Source organism: Anabrus simplex, chromosome X (assembly GCF_040414725.1).
Source record: "Anabrus simplex isolate iqAnaSimp1 chromosome X, ASM4041472v1, whole genome shotgun sequence".
Lineage (NCBI taxonomy): Eukaryota > Metazoa > Arthropoda > Insecta > Orthoptera > Tettigoniidae > Anabrus > Anabrus simplex.
The window spans coordinates 185,315,989-185,333,513 of NC_090279.1; the positions used below are offsets into that span (position 1 = coordinate 185,315,989).

Sequence of the window (17,525 nt, forward strand, 5' to 3'; positions counted from 1 at the left end):
TATAAGTAATAATAATAACAACGTAAACGTTTCCACCTTTTCAATACTACAATATATTCACAAAGTTACAAATTACACGGTACTAGTTTCGACCCATCTAGGGGTCATCACCCTAGATGGGTCGAAACTAGTACCGTGTAATTTGTAATTTTGTGAATATATTGTAGTATTGAAAAGGTGGAAACGTTTACGTTGTTATTATTATTACTTATATATTATTCTCAGTTCAATACGGACCAAAAACATGAAATTCATAACCATCAGAGATAAATGTTCTTAACGTAGTGGGCCGCTAGCTTCCACCCCCTCAGTACCTTACATCTGACTCGTGCCCTATCAGTGTGCGTAAACAATTCACCCCTCACGCTCAATTTCAGCCTGAGTGCATTGTTTGACGGACCCGCTCTAAAACTCCTGGCGTGCTCCATGACGTATGCGTGTTTATGAGTTGGTGTTATTAGAAATGAAGCTGTTAAAGCTTGTTACATGTAATTTATGAGTTAAGTTTAATTTTATTTTTTTCAGTTAATATTGTAAGAATGTGTCAGTGTTGTTTTATTTTCAGGTAAAATAGTGCCTTCGTATATACTTAAGTCCAACTCATCATGGATAGAAATAGGGAAAGTAAATCGAAAGACTTAAAAAGAGTGTTACTCATTTTCATACACAAGCAACCCGATACTTTGAAAAATGAAGGTTTATATATATATATATAAATTTGGCCCTAATACATCGTATCAATGTTTATATACTGTAGTAAATGTACCGTAATAATGTCAATTCTGTCAGTTAACACTTTTTTTTTTTTTTTGCTCTACGTCGCACCGACACAGATAGGTCTTATGGCGACGATGGAGGAAAGGCCTAGGAATGGGAAGGAAACGCCTGTGGCCTTAATTAAGGTACAGCCCCAGCATTTGCTTGGTGTGAAAATGGGAAACCACAGAAAACCATCTTCAGAGCTGCTGATAGTGGGATTCGAACCCACTATCTCCCAAATCCAAGCTGACAGCTACATGCCCCAAAGCATTGCAAGTAACAAGCTTTAACAGCTTCATTTTTGTTAAAAACCCATATTGACTTTAAAATCAAGTAGTGAATATTTAAGAATAAACTAAAATATTGTATTTAAGCGGCCTGCCTATAGTCCGTGCACCTTTTAGCGATATTTCTTTGCATGGGTGTGAGGAGTAAGGAGGGAGCTCTCCCGGTTCCGGTAATACTGCCAACTCAATGGAAATGAAATCTGAATTGAATTGATAAAATGATCGATCGATATGAATTTTCTAAACCTTTATTATCTTAAGCCAACAACTGTGTCTCACACACACACAACATTTCTCGATGCAAATCTTGTTCCTAGCATGAATTCTTTAGTTTGGCTTTGCTGTGTAAACAACAGGCCCATTGGCTCTGAACTTTGGAGCATGGGTTGGCAACCACGGGGCCCTTAGCTGAGCCCTAGCATTTCTTCCACTTACTTGTGCCAGGCTCCTCACTTTGATCTATCCTACCTGACGTCTCTGGGTCAAGACTTGTTCTTTTCTGACCCCGGCGGTATTACGTATGGAGGCCTAGGGAGTTTTTTATTTTCACGCCCTATGTAGCCCTTGTCTTCCTTTGGCCGATACCTTCATTTTTTGAAGTGTCGGATCCCTTCCATTTCTCCCTCTGATTAGTGTTATATAGAGTATGGTTGCCTAGTTGTACTTCCTCTTAAAACAATAATCACCACCACTGTGTAAACAACAACAGTACTAATACGTAAAGTGTACGCCAGATGTCGCACAGCGATGCATAAGCGGTTCATAGTTTGTGTTTCAAAGGTTGCCAATACGAATCTCAAGGATATCCGAGGTTGACCGATTCAGCACTAGGGTTTCCATGTATCGCTAAAAGGTGCGCGTACTATATCAATACATATATAATTTATTAGATCTAGAAAATGTTTCTTCCCCCAAGGGACATCATCAGCTAGAATATTTCATAAAATACATCAGATATAAAATCTCATTAATGGATTTGTAAGGCATAAATTAGAATACACTGTCATACACAAGGACATTTAAAATAAAATTATTGCAAACTTGACTAAAGTTCCAAGTCATGTTGTCAATAATATTGATGTGAATTGTTCATAAAATTCTTGATGAAGAAGTCCATAAAAACTAACAGTTGCACTCATAAAATCGTAACATGACCATTGATGTTAAGTAAAATCCTTGAATTACAAGATTTCATGACAAAGGAAGGATCCTTAAGTTCTTGGGAAGTAATTCTTTTAAATTGCACAGTGTATTTCAACTCATTTCTTACCAGTCTATTAATGTGATTTTATATTTGATTTATTTTATGAAATATTCTACCTGATGATGTCCCTTAGGGGAAGAAACATGTTCTAGACTAATAAATTATATATATATTGAATAGGCGGACTGCTTAAATACAATATTTAAGCATATTCTTAAATATTCGCTACTTGCCCCAAATCACGGTGCCACTTGCTCGGTGAGTTTGATTTGATACAATCTGATGATGTTCTTTCAAGAACAAAACATGTCTTTCTGTTTTAATTAAGTTGTTTCTTTTTCAGGTGTAATGCTGTTACCATGTTTTCTCTTTCGGGTAGTTTATAAATTTATTTACTCAAAGTTAGTTTCAGGAGACTGGAGAGACTAACTGTTATATATTAACTGTACATGTCTCAAGCAGCTACTATTTGTTAGTTTGGAAAATTCAGTAATCAGTAATATTTGAGAAAGTTGTTGTTATTTATCAGAATTCATCAGTTATTCTGATTTTAACACTTCTGAACAGCTGTAAAAAAAAAAAAAAAAAAAAAAAAAGGTGAGTGGCACTAAGGTTGTCATGGTGCAGGCCAGTCTTTCATAAAGGGCATGGTATTTTAACACTGCACTTGGAAGGATACAGTGATGTTCTAGCTGAAAGTCTGAATAAACATGACTTTATAGCTTCTTTTAGAGATGGTACTACCATACCTCGGACTTGCCAGTAGAGTCAAGATATTGATGTACATAAACATTCTCTTGGTTGCTGTGCCCATCAGAACTAAAGCGCTTCTAGAAATAATTCCCAAACAAACTTTCAAGTAAGTCTCGCATAGCTTTTTCATTTTCTTGTTTCACTCGATTCAAATCTGGAGTGTATGAGAAATATATAAAAGAATCCCTTGGAGATGTTTCCAAGTCTGCCTCTGCTAATTTTGGAGACTTCTTTTTTCTCAAAGCAACAAAATAAAACAAATGAAGCCCAAGCTGTGTTAGGTTACTTTAGAAATGCAAATCATGAGGATATTAAACTGGACTGGATTGTTGCTTTAAAAAATGAGAAATACTAGCACTACAAGTATATGATCTATAGAATAAACAAATTCTGTTCAAATTTACAACCACCTCACTGTGAAAGAGTTCTCCCCTAATTTGCTTATACTAGATGCTTTTGCACAAACAATTCTAGGTGCACTGCTGATTGCGAGCGGGGGTTTTCATTCAGCTCTGACACGTATTAAAGCCTGCTTGAAGAATTGAATGAACCAAAAAAACTATTAATAACTTGTAACTAATTTTTCTTGAAGGACCAGAACCTGCATACTTCAGCTATGAAAAAGCAGCAGATAACTGGAACTCCAAGAAGAAAAGAAGAATTAATATTTAAATGTGCACCCACGGAACCATGCAGCTACTTCAAGGGGTGCCTGCTTACTTCATGACAAGTAAGACAAGAATGGATGAAACATCGTCCTTATCATTATATAATCTTAAAAAATAGTCTTTTACAATATTTCCTAACATTTAAAAGATATTCATTATTTGCAAGGATTAAGAAACAGAATTCGTTTATAAATCATATTAGTAGTTTACACTTACTGGACCATTCAGATGATGAACATTTATAGGAAAAATACAGAAACTTTTCAAACATGGGAAAGCAGTGAAATTATTATTTACTTTTCAAAAATTGTGGTGCAGTGTAAGGATTTTATTTATTGCATGGCAGAACAACAGCTAGTAATTATACAAGAAATATGGTACAGAAATATTTACAATACAAAAGATTAATTATTCTAAAAGTTGGTATTCAAAACGATTACACAACACAAACTTTCAAATATCAGTTTTATCATAAATAGTGTGCATAAAAAAAGTTGCAACTGGAACTAGGTTAGAGCTGAGGGTGTCATATCATTGAGGTCTTGGAATGATCCGTTGCACTTCCTCAGAAGGTAGTCCTTCACAAGGTGTTCCAGAGTCTGTTCCTGAGCTCTACTATCACAAGCAGGAGAGTTGTAAAATCCCAATTTATACAATGAAACATTGCATCTTGCATTTCCTGTCTGCAGTCAGTTCAATCTAATTCACTCCTCTCTCTTTAGATTGAATCCCTGTAGTTTCCTGGTAGGATCTGTAACACCTTGGTGTTTAATTAGTGCCGAGTTCCAATCCAGGCGCCATTTTTCTTTGATATTGAAGCGTGCACCCTGCCGTGCAGGGTTCCTAGATGTCAGCCGGCTTGATGGAAGATCATTCAAGCCTTGCGGAAGGTTGGGATGGTTAGTTTCCTCTATTCCCGTACTGTCGCTTCCTGTTGTCACAAGTGTGGTGGCGGGGTAGGTCACGCACCACATGCTGCAATGAAATGTCAACTTCATGGACACCGTGTTAGCGAATGTTACTTCTCTACCAGCTGTAACCTAAGAACACACCAGCTATTTAGACATATTTTCGTAACATTTGACAACTTCCAATAGAGGAAACTTTAAGCGTTTTCAGTACAATTACTCATGAAAGTTTTAAAGGGACGCATTAATGAAACGTGTTTTTAACATGATGCAATGCATCCCAGGATTTTAGATCTCGCTAAGAGCTCTATTTTAATTCCGTTTTATATTTACGTGTTGTGCACATTGTTCATTTCAGGATCTCTAGATGCCTTTAATACCTTTTAACGTAATTTATGTATGTTTGTACATTTGTTTTAGTAATTAGATGTGTTTGTACAGATTTGTATTATGGCTGATAATGGGCAGCCAAGGCCGAAACTAGTTCCTTGACCAAAAAGTGTAATGTATTGAGAAGGTGGACCATTTCTGACGTAGTTTTTGTTATTATTGGGATATTGCTGATGGTATGCAGGCAGGAAATAGGAGTAGATTTCAGTGCTCCTGTGGTAATTCTCATACATTCATGTAGGTGGACATCCATCTTCTTAATATGGGCACTGCATTGCCACACTAGGGCACAGAGTATTTAGCAACAGTGTACACTAGGGTGAGGGCTGTGGTGCAGAGGGTAATTGCATCGGCTCCCCAAGAAGTGCCAGCCAGTTTCTTCATGATGTTTCAGGTCTCAAGTTTCTGACTGGTGTTTTTCAGGTGTTTCCTGGGAGTCAGGGAGTGGTCCAAGGTGATACCAAGGTACTTAGGGTTAAAGTTATGCTTTACCCTCTGTTGGCAAAAGTTCACCCAGAGCTGTTGGTTCGTCATTGATTGTTTAGGTGGAAAGGACATACTTCTGTCTTAGGTGGGTTTGGACAGAGTCACCACTTCTTGTATTCTGAATTCAAGGTATCCAGATCCTTCTTCCAGCATTGTGGTTTGAGCAACTAATGTGAGTCATTGGTATAGCAGAATTTTTTGCTAATGGTATTAAGTATGTCATTGGTGTACAAGTTGAAGAGCAGTGGGGATAGCACAGATCCTTGAGGTAGTCCGTTCTTTGCGGTGAATGACTTGCTTATGTTACACCCAATACCAACCTGTTTTACAAGGCAGGCATCTTTTGAGTTTAAGCAGCAGTTCGTCGAGCCAAACTGAATGCTGCAGTCAGGTCAACAAAAACAACTGGTGTGTTTAGCTTATTCAGGAACCCAGATTCAACGTAGGGCGTCAGTGCCAGTACCTGTTCACAACAGCTAGGTTTATTTTGGAAACCAGGTTGTTTACTACTCCCTGAATTCTGTTGAGGATTAGGCGTTCCAAGAGTTTGAAACAAACACTGAGCAGTGCTATTGGTCTGAAACTTGAGGCATTGTTTCATGATTTTCCAGATTTAAGAAGTGCTGTGGTATGAGCCATCTTGAACTCTGGAGGGAGGTTCCTAGTGCCAAGGATGTCTGAAAATTTCTTCAACCATTATCTTCCATGCTTTCCAATATGTCGTATAAATTCTTGGAATATTCTGTCTAGACCTGTTGCTTTTCCCATTTTCAGCATTTTGGTGGCTTCATCTATTTCTTGCTGACTGATAGGATCTGAGAATGTGGTGGTGTCTTGCAATTTACCAACTATGTCTTCTAGCTCATTTCCTGTCTCTTTTTGTGGTTGGGTCCGCAGGGATTTTCTTGGCTCATGGTTCGATATATAGTGCCATTTCAGATGGTGTTATCTTTTGGTTCTGGGTAGCAGATGTATGATGCAGTACTAAGTTTCCTTAGGAGTGTCCATGCCTTCCTACTTGTGTGTGAAATTGAGTTGAGAAGTCAGTTCCTTCCACTTTTCCTTTCTGCCTTCATTTAGTTTGTCTGTTATTCTTTTCCCAGTTTAGGATCAGCAGTTTTCTGTTATTCTTCATATATTATTTGTGCAGATTCACCCCAGAATGGAATGGAATGTTTTCTAAATCCTCATGTTATGTTCTGTTTTGCTGCACCAATGATTGCTCCTGCAAATCTCTTCAGCCATTGGAGATATCCATTGCAGATCCTTGGCTACTTCGCTACTGTACTGTTCCCAGGTAGCTTTTCTGACGTTTCATCTGGTTTTGTCAATGGATCTTCATCACAATCTTCGCTCCAACAAGCTTTAGTGCGGTTTTGTCCTGTCCATCCACAAATGTTTTTCATATATGCGACGCCAGTTTAAATCTTTAATTTCAAGGTCCTTGAAAATCTGCTTCTTCCAAACATCACAAAGTCTTTATCTTGGTCTGCGGTCAGAGTATGCTTGAGGAGTCCTGTGAGGATCCATTTTTTTCATGTGACCATACCATCGCAGTTTCTAGAGTACCCGCTGCAATCGCTGTAGACGATTAAGATGCCAGATACCATACCATCTGGACTGCATTTGCAAAATAAAAAACATACGCCTCAATCCAGGACCGATCCCTCAACCTACTGCATGCTAACCCAAAACTCCACTGCACCAACTGTACAGCACGACTAATATGTGCTGACAGAGGTAGTTACCCTACATGTAGTTACAGTGTTGCCAGATTACCACTCTTCAACGTCCTTTTTCTGCCGGATAGACTCGCAGGACGAACTTTTGTGAGAGACAATTTTTTATTGCTGGCATGTGAGGAGTCGCGCTGTGACGCCCGAGTGCACAAATTTTAGTTCACCCTGTATAGATACCAGATATACTTTGTACAAACTGATCTTGGAATCTAATGGAAATGTTTCATCCCAAAGTAACTTATTTGATGCACAGTGTGATATAATTTGGAAGCTTTCTGTATTCTTTTGTTAATCTCTTGATGTATGGTATTGTCTGAGGACAGAACAATACCAAAGTATTGGAAGTTGTCTACAATATCCATCTCCTCATCTCCAACTTAGATAAACTGTTGGAAAGTTCTTGCACATCACTAAGCAAACTGTCTTGGTTTTGCTGATTTTAAGGCATAGGGTTTTAAAAGCTTTATGCCAAAGATCTAATCTAGTTCGTACTTCCGCTTCCTACTCTATGGATCTTACAGCTGGGATTTCAAAGCCATTACTGATGACTGTAGAACATCGACTCGTTGGCTAAATGGTCAGCATACTGCCCTTCAATTCAGAGGGTCCCGGGTTTGATTCCCGGCCGGGTCGGGGATTTTAATTGCTTCTGATTAATTCTTCTGGCTCCAGGACTGGGTGTTCGTGTATGTCCCAACATTCTCCCCTTAATGTTCAGACAACACGATCAGAGGGGGGGAAAAAAAAACTGAAATAATCTTAAATTTGAATTAAACAATATCACAGGCCGTACTTACCCTGTCCGAATCCATGGTTAAATGGTCAGTGTTGAGTCCTTCGGTTCAGCTGGCCCCGGATTAGATTCTTGGCCAGGTCGGGGATTTTAATCATGTCTGATTAATTCTTCTGGTTTGAGGACTGAGTGACTGTATTTTTCCCAACAATTTCCTCTTCATATTCAGACAACGCACCGTACTGTCAATGCCACAGAAACATGCAAGTGTGATTACATCCCTGCATAATGGTTTGGACTCAGGAAGGGCACTCGGTCGTAAAACAGGGCCAAATCCGCATGTGCGACACAGTTGGCACCCACAATCCCACAGGTGTGGGAAAAGTGGTTGAAGAAGAGTCTGTATTTATTCTAATCTCAAATTCAAAACAATCCTTCCTTTTCTTTCTCCAGGGGTGACTAGTGTTTTGTCCGGTGAGCTTACATACATACGTAACGTATGTATGCACACTCATGTTCATAAAAAAACAGAACACCTTAAAAGACTACAGATAGGAAGTTCATATTCACAGGCATGTTCATTAGTACGTTCTGCAGAAACGATTAGCATTTCAGATGTCCTGTTGCCTAGTAGGCACTGGGTCCTCCATGGGCACTGATAACTTGTCCCACGCGTGATGGCATTGGCGCGTATGAGACACGAATGACGTCATGGGGTATAGCCATCCATGCTGCATTCACCTGGTTCCACCGTTCATCTTTGGTGGTTGCAATGGGTCACAGTGCCGCGCCCGTCGTTTCACCATATTCCACACATTTTTGATTGGCGACAAGTCTGGTGATCAGGTGGGTCAGGGCAACAGTCTGACATCCTGTGACAGCAAGAAGACACGTGTTCGTTAGCAACATGTCCTGCTGAAATAGTGTGTCTGGGGTGTCGTGCAGAAAGGGTATGATTACGTCGCAGGATGTCATTCACGTACGTCAAACTGTTTACAGTGCCCTGAACAAGCACCAACTGTGATTTGTGGTTGTACCCATTAGCAACCCACACCATAAGGCCTTGAGTTGGCACTGTATGTCTTGTGCGAATGCAGTCAATGTGATGATGCCTCGGCCATCGTTTTCAAACAAACAGAACCTGGATTCATCCTAAAACACTATCTTGCTGCCATTCCTGTCCCCAGTGATGTCATTCCATACACCATTGCAGTCTAGCATGTTTATGCACATTAGTGAAAGGTAGGCGGAGAAGTGGACGATGCACCGGTAACCCAGATCATAATAAATGGCGGCGGACTGTCACTTCTGATAGTGTACGATGTGTTACACTGTTCCACTGTTGTGCCAGAGCTGAGGAGGACGCAGATCTGTCCTGCAATGCCATTCGGATGAGGTGTCGATCTTCTCGGGGGGGGGTCTAGGTGGTGCGACCAGACCCATCTCGTTGTGTTCTATGGCCTTCTGTGAACCATTCTGTAGATACCCGTTGTACTGCCAACACACTTTGTCCCACATGAGCAGCAATTTCCCGGATGGGTGTATCACGTTCTGTCATGCCAGTAATGCGCCCTCTTTCAAACTCACTCGTATGATGGTACGGTTCTCTCATACATCTGCAAGGCATCCTGCACGTCTGCTCAAGTCACACTGATCCATTACCTTCGGTTTATAGCGACAACGAGAGCCGCAGACACATTTCACCAGCCGGTGGTGGTGTGCCGAGATATTGATGTGGACCTTGAACCTGAGGGCCGACATGGTTCAATTGCTAATCATTTCTTCAGAACATACTAATGCACATGTCGTGTGAATATGAACTTCCTATCTCTAGTCTTTCAAGCTGTTCTGGTTTTTATGAACATGAGTACATCGAGTAACATAGGCAGCATGTGGATAGGCGTTATTGTGTGTGAACACTACATTATTTTCGTGTTAGCAGAATGATTTAAGCATTGTTTTGGTCATTGTTCCCTCAAGCATCAAATGTGAGAAAGAGTTCTAACTTACGGCATTCCTGAGCAGAATCCTAAGGACTGACCTCTTGGTTGAGGGGAAACATGCTATGGATATAGTACATATGAAGACGGAAACCTAGCACTTGCACGAGGGTAGAATCTACTCTCATCACTACAGCAGCGTCTGGTCCATGGCTAAATGGTTAGCTTGCTGGCGTTTGGTCGGTCCCGGGTTCGATTTCTGGCAGGGTCAGGAATTTTAACCATAATTGGTTAATTTCGCTGACAAGGGGGCTGCGTGTATGTGTCGCCTTCATCATTATTTCATCCTCATCACGATGCACAGGTCGCTTACGGGTGTCAAATCAAAAGACCTGCATCTGGTGAGCCAAACTTATCCTCGCACACTCCCAGCACTAAAAGCCATACACCATTTCATTTACTGCAGCAGCGGTGGCCAACGACTCAACTGGCAGGCTGTGAAAAGTAGCCCAAAGTGATCTTTCCTGTTGACTGTCATTGTTGTAAGCTCCCCCTAGCAAGCTAGTGAATATAATTTATGACTGTTAGGTTCTTCAGTCTGCCAAAACTAATATGAATAAATAAATTTATAAAGTACCTAAAAAAGAAAACATATGGTAACAGAATTATACATGTATACATTAAAATAGAATGACATGTTTTGTTCTTGAAAGAACATCATCAGGTTGTGTCAAATTACACTCAAATATATTTAACCCTAGAACTGCTGCAGGTTTTTCTGTCAAATGCTGCAGTTATTTTCCTCAACATACACCATGAAAATAAAATCATGCCTGTAATCACATATTAATCTAATAAATCCATATTATATACCAATAGAAAGCTAAAAGACTGATCTAAATGAAGATAATACAAATAACGAAAAATATTGCCACGATTTCTAACTATCGTAAAATGCAATTAAAAATTTTTTAGACAAAGGAAACTGTTGAAATATTTTGCTCAAATAAAGGAATTTGTGATAGATAATTTATTTCTGAAACATGATATTCTGAAACGAACAAGTATTTTCTTACGTGTTCCTCCACATTTATCCACTTTTCATTTCGTTTGCAAAATAAAACTCAAATTTTCATCGAAAGGAATTTGAGTTCTTTTCACAAATTTCGAACCTACAGCTTATCTTAGTTTTCTTTAGGTCAATTTCTTCTTTCCTGTGTTGTGATCAAATTCCTTATAACAATCTACAAAAATATCAACAGTTCACACTTACCCCTTCGCTGGTTTCTTCAAATATTGACGTACTGCCAATAATAACATAACCTGCACCGACTTGAACATCATACCGGTCATCGAAAATTCCCATTACTTCCATGGCACCTTGTACTTCGCTGTCACTTTCACTATTTTCAGGAGTAAATTTCTCATAAACCTCATTTTAGGTCCGTATTGAAAATTTTTCTTTTTTAACAGTTCAACAATAATAAAGGTGTTTCAATTTATTCCACCTATTCAATACTTATATTTTCACTTATAGTTGTTACATAATTAAATTCTTAGTTACATGGGACATGTTTCGCCCTCAATTAAGGGCATCTTCAGCCTAAATACAATAATCAAAAATACAACTAAATTAAAAGTGGAAGTTAAATACAATCATCAAAAATACAACTAAAATAAAAAGTGGAAGTTAAAAGTTTAGTCTGTTATTAAAATTCGGAACAATAAAAATGTGAAAAATGATAAAATAAAAAGATGCTATGAATGTCAAACTAAGACACTACAATGCAGTAATCAGACCGTCAGTCCTCTATGCAGCAGAGTGTCTATATTTAACTAAGAAGACCCCACTAAGAGCCCTCGAGGTACAAGAAAGAAAGTTCCTGAGACGGATAGTGGGACCAAGAATTTTACCAGATGGAAGCCGATGGTATCAACCAAATCGTGAGCTATATAAACACCAAGAAAATCTCATAGATGCCATCAGAAGAAAGCGACTGGCTTTTTACGGACACCTATCCAGAATGGACTCAAATAGATTATCTCATAGGATCTTCAAGGCTGCTAACAAGGGCAAAGCTACTGGGTTCGTGTGGATGAAGCAAGTGGAGAAGGACCTTTCGGAACTCCACATAAATCAAAACGACATAGCTGATCGGAGTAACTATCATACAACTCTTAAAACTAAATCCTTTGTAACATCCCTCACAGAAGTTACCCACAGACCAAAAGACGAGACCAGGAAATGGTCTGAGGAACGTAAGATTGAATTTAGCCGGAAAATGAAGGACTACTGGGCCATCAGGAAAGCTCGAGGTACCAACAAGAAAACAGCTGCCAAACCAGCCGCTAAGAACACCAATTGTGGCAAACAACGACGATGACTTCAAGAAACAGCTAAAACACAAGCACCGTGGTCCATAGATGGCCCTAACGAATGAAAAAAAAAAAAAAAAAAGATGCTAATGGAAAACTGTCTTATGATTAAACTATAATCTTGTCGGAGACTAAAACTTCTATTAAAATTCTAATTAAAACAGTTCATATAAAATATTGGAAAATCAAAGTGGTAGTAATAAAAAGCCAACGACATGAGGGCGTGTACACAAGCATAAACTTGATTGTCATGAATACAATCTTTTCAAGGCCGCTGATGAAATTCGTAGCAAGTAAGGCAGAAGCGTCTATTGAAAAATTGTAAGAGGCCGTTAGCACCGGTAGGTAATAAAATGGCTGAATCCTTGCCAGAAAATGTCAACAGATGCAGAAATAAGTTTTCTGTAAGAGAAGGAAAAGAAGAAATAAGAAATTGAACGTAAGGAGAGAATTCAGTCTTACATAATTTTGAAACAGATGAGGACTTACATGTAAGTGGAAGTTGTTATTTGTTAACTACTGTTGAGTTGGTTGCTGCCCGTCTGTTGGCTCTGAGTCTGGTGTTATAACTGTGCTGCAGAGGCGGTAGTGAACTCGGAGGGGAAGGAATAGGGGAGTGCGGAAGGGAGGAGAGGATGGGTGGAGTCAAATGTGACGAGGCTGACAAAGGGGCGGAGTCAACTGCATTGCTGGAAGTAGGCCTAATATCTGTAGGTATGGGAGGAGTATTAGGGTTTGAAGAATTAAATATATTAGGTATCCTAAATTTATTCGAACTAACTGACTTTAATAATTCCGGCATTAATTCATGTAGCATACTTTTATTGTCCGTGGTTTCATTGAGATTCTTTTGCCTATTGTACGTCTGATCTAAATAGATGTATAAACTTTCTAATTCGTTCAGCATTCTTCCTTTTTGTATGTTTCTAATTATCGCTAAGTCTTTCTCTATGGATTCAAATCTGTGACCAGTCTCCCTCATATGCAAACTCATCGCTGAGTATTTCCTATGTTTTTCCGCGTTAACATGTTCCATGTATCTTGTCATAAAATTTCTCCCAGTCTGTCCAACATATGAAAAATTACACTGAGTACATTTAAGTCTGTATACTCCCGATTCTAAATAACGATTCTTATCATAATTAACTTTTTTATGATTAAAGAATATGGACTGGTTAGTATTAGTAGTTCTAAAAGCTATATTAAAATTATGTTTCTTGAATACGCTAGTAATCTGGTGTATAGCTGGATTATTAAAAGTGAATGTAGCATACTCAGTTTTTTTGGTCTTTTCTGGTATCAGATTTGTAGATAATTTGTTCTTAATTTTATTGATTAATTTGTTGATCATTTCTATTTTGAAACCATTTTGTTTAGCGAGGTATCTAATATAATTTAATTCTTTCTTCAAATTCTTGGGAGATAGAGGGATTCTAAATGCTCTATAAATTAGACTGTGAAAAGATGCTTGTTTATGTGAACTCGGGTGTAAAGAGGAATTGTTTATAGTTGTAGATGATTGTGTCGGTTTTCTAAATATTTGGAAATCAAAAGTGTTAACCTTACGCGTAACTGTTATATCTAGAAAATTCAATGAGTTATCGACTTCGTCCTCTCTCGTGAATTTCAAATTAGGTTCGATTTCATTTAATTTATTTAAGATTTCTTGACTATTAGTGACATCTTTGTTTATGATTACAAATGTATCATCTACATATCTCAACCATAAATCTATTCCTTTAATTTTTGCTATTATTTCATTGTGTTCGATTGAACTCCCACGCGATGTACAAGACGAAGTAAGATTGGAGTTAAAGAAGAAATTACCCAGACTGGCTAAAGAAATTTATTCCAATTTTGATCCCAAACAACAGAAAACAATAAAAAACATGAAATCGAAAATTGAAGATAACAATATTATAGTAACCAAGGCTGACAAGGGGGGTGCGATCGTTTTGATGGATAAAGATACATATATCAAGAAAACTGAAGAATTTTTTGATAATAACAAATACACATTAGTAACAAAAAATCCGCTAGCTAAAATTCAACGCAACTTAAAAGCCTTACTTAAAAGATCCACATCTCTCTTTACTGAACAAGAACAATTAAAACTTGTCAATATGAATCCTAGGCTCCCGGAAACTAGAGCTATGCCCAAAATACATAAAAAAGATATTCCGATTCGTCCGATTATCAATTGCCGTAATTCTCCCACGTATAAAGTCTCCAAATACATTCACAATTTTTTGAAAAGACATTACACTTTTAATAATAAACAACCATTAAGAAATTCCATTGACTTGTGTGACATTTTGCTTGGATTTGGCGTACTTCCAAACCAGATGATGTGTTCGTATGACGTAGTGAATATGTTCCCGAATATTCCGACAGATAAAACTCTTAATATCATTCATGATAATATTTGTAAACACAGTAATCTTAGTAAAATGGAAGTAGAAGAATTCACTAGATTGTTAAAGTTCGTATTAGACAATAATTACTTCACATTTAACAATAATATTTATAAACAGAATGGATTAGCAATGGGTGACCCAATATCGGGCATCCTTGCCGACATATTTATGGATTCAATCGAACACAATGAAATAATAGCAAAAATTAAAGGAATAGATTTATGGTTGAGATATGTAGATGATACATTTGTAATCATAAACAAAGATGTCACTAATAGTCAAGAAATCTTAAATAAATTAAATGAAATCGAACCTAATTTGAAATTCACGAGAGAGGACGAAGTCGATAACTCATTGAATTTTCTAGATATAACAGTTACGCGTAAGGTTAACACTTTTGATTTCCAAATATTTAGAAAACCGACACAATCATCTACAACTATAAACAATTCCTCTTTACACCCGAGTTCACATAAACAAGCATCTTTTCACAGTCTAATTTATAGAGCATTTAGAATCCCTCTATGTCCCAAGAATTTGAAGAAAGAATTAAATTATATTAGATACCTCGCTAAACAAAATGGTTTCAAAATAGAAATGATCAACAAATTAATCAATAAAATTAAGAACAAATTATCTACAAATCTGATACCAGAAAAGACCAAAAAAACTGAGTATGCTACATTCACTTTTAATAATCCAGCTATACACCAGATTACTAGCGTATTCAAGAAACATAATTTTAATATAGCTTTTAGAACTACTAATACTAACCAGTCCATATTCTTTAATCATAAAAAAATTAATTATGATAAGAATCGTTATTTAGGATCGGGAGTATACAGACTTAAATGTACTCAGTGTAATTTTTCATATGTTGGACAGACTGGGAGAAATTTTATGACAAGATACATGGAACATGTTAACGCGGAAAAACATAGGAAATACTCAGCGATGAGTTTGCATATGAGGGAGACTGGTCACAGATTTGAATCCATAGAGAAAGACTTAGCGATAATTAGAAACATACAAAAAGGAAGAATGCTGAACGAATTAGAAAGTTTATACATCTATTTAGATCAGACGTACAATAAGCAAAAGAATCTCAATGAAACCACGGACAATAAAAGTATGCTACATGAATTAATGCCGGAATTATTAAAGTCAGTTAGTTCGAATAAATTTAGGATACCTAATATATTTAATTCTTCAAACCCTAATACTCCTCCCATACCTACAGATATTAGGCCTACTTCCAGCAATGCAGTTGACTCCGCCCCTTTGTCAGCCTCGTCACATTTGACTCCACCCATCCTCTCCTTCCTTCCGCACTCCCCTATTCCTTCCCCTCCGAGTTCACTACCGCCTCTGCAGCACAGTTATAACACCAGACTCAGAGCCAACAGACGGGCAGCAACCAACTCAACAGTAGTTAACAAATAACAACTTCCACTTACATGTAAGTCCTCATCTGTTTCAAAATTATGTAAGACTGAATTCTCTCCTTACGTTCAATTTCTTATTTCTTCTTTTCCTTCTCTTACAGAAAACTTATTTCTGCATCTGTTGACATTTTCTGGCAAGGATTCAGCCATTTTATTACCTACCGGTGCTAACGGCCTCTTACAATTTTTCAATAGACGCTTCTGCCTTACTTGCTACGAATTTCATCAGCGGCCTTGAAAAGATTGTATTCATGACAATCAAGTTTATGCTTGTGTACACGCCCTCATGTCGTTGGCTTTTTATTACTACCACTTTGATTTTCCAATATTTTATATGAACTGTTTTAATTAGAATTTTAATAGAAGTTTTAGTCTCCGACAAGATTATAGTTTAATCATAAGACAGTTTTCCATTAGCATCTTTTTATTTTATCATTTTTCACATTTTTATTGTTCCGAATTTTAATAACAGACTAAACTTTTAACTTCCACTTTTTATTTTAGTTGTATTTTTGATGATTGTATTTAACTTCCACTTTTAATTTAGTTGTATTTTTGATTATTGTATTTAGGCTGAAGATACCCTTAATTGAGGGCGAAACATGTCCCATGTAACTAAGAATTTAATTATGTAACAACTATAAGTGAAAATATAAGTATTGAATAGGTGGAATAAATTGAAACACCTTTATTATTGTTGAACTGTTAGTAAATTTCTCTTGAAATAATAACATTAAGTTATTTATTAGACCACCTAATCAATACAAAATCGTCTTGGATGATTTACATAAATTTGTTAGCTAATAGTGGGACATGTTTCGCCTTCTCTGAAGGCATCATCAGCCATAGTCTTAACCTTAAATTAAAAATAAGCGTCTAAATAACATGTAGTGATGAAATGAATTTTAAAATCTTGAAGAGATTTGAAGTAAAATAACATTAAAAATAACAATGATGGTTTGAAAATACAATGTGATGAGATACAATAGTGGAAGTATTAACAAAATTAACCTTAGAAGGCTGCTAAAATAAGTACAATGGAATAAAACAACAGATTGTTATACAACAAGTAGTAAGATTGCATAAAAGTAAAGTTGATAGTAATGGCGGTTATAATTAGACGATGGCGAAAAATCTTATGTAATCAAAGTAAAGAGGAGAGAGTAAAAGTCAAAGTTAGTCGAGAGATCCGAAGTTCATTATGATCTTGAAGATAAAGGATGAAAGTCAGATGCATATGGTGAAGTTGTAGAACACGTTGAGGATATGAAGTTGGTGAATAGAAGTTGAAGAACAGTTTCAAATAGGATCACTATGGACCATCTACATGTAAAGTAAATTTCTCGTCGGAATTAAAACAATAACCACTGTCACCATCAGTATTGTCACTAAGATCTTAAAAAATCGAGCGCTTGATTTC

At 37.3% G+C, this 17,525-nt stretch overlaps 1 protein-coding gene across 2 annotated transcripts in view; it reads left to right on the forward strand.

The window, feature by feature from the left end:
- LOC136886163 (transcription initiation factor TFIID subunit 4) overlaps positions 1-17,525 on the forward strand; it is a 44,144-nt gene that overhangs the window by 13,732 nt on the left and 12,887 nt on the right. Inside the window, exon 2 of one of the 2 annotated variants that reach the window (XM_067158905.2) lies at positions 3,596-3,733. The exons of the other annotated variant lie outside the window; for it this stretch is intronic. The gene's annotated coding sequence lies outside the window, so the exon portion shown is untranslated. The remainder of the gene's footprint in view (positions 1-3,595; positions 3,734-17,525) is intronic. 2 annotated transcript variants of the gene reach the window in all.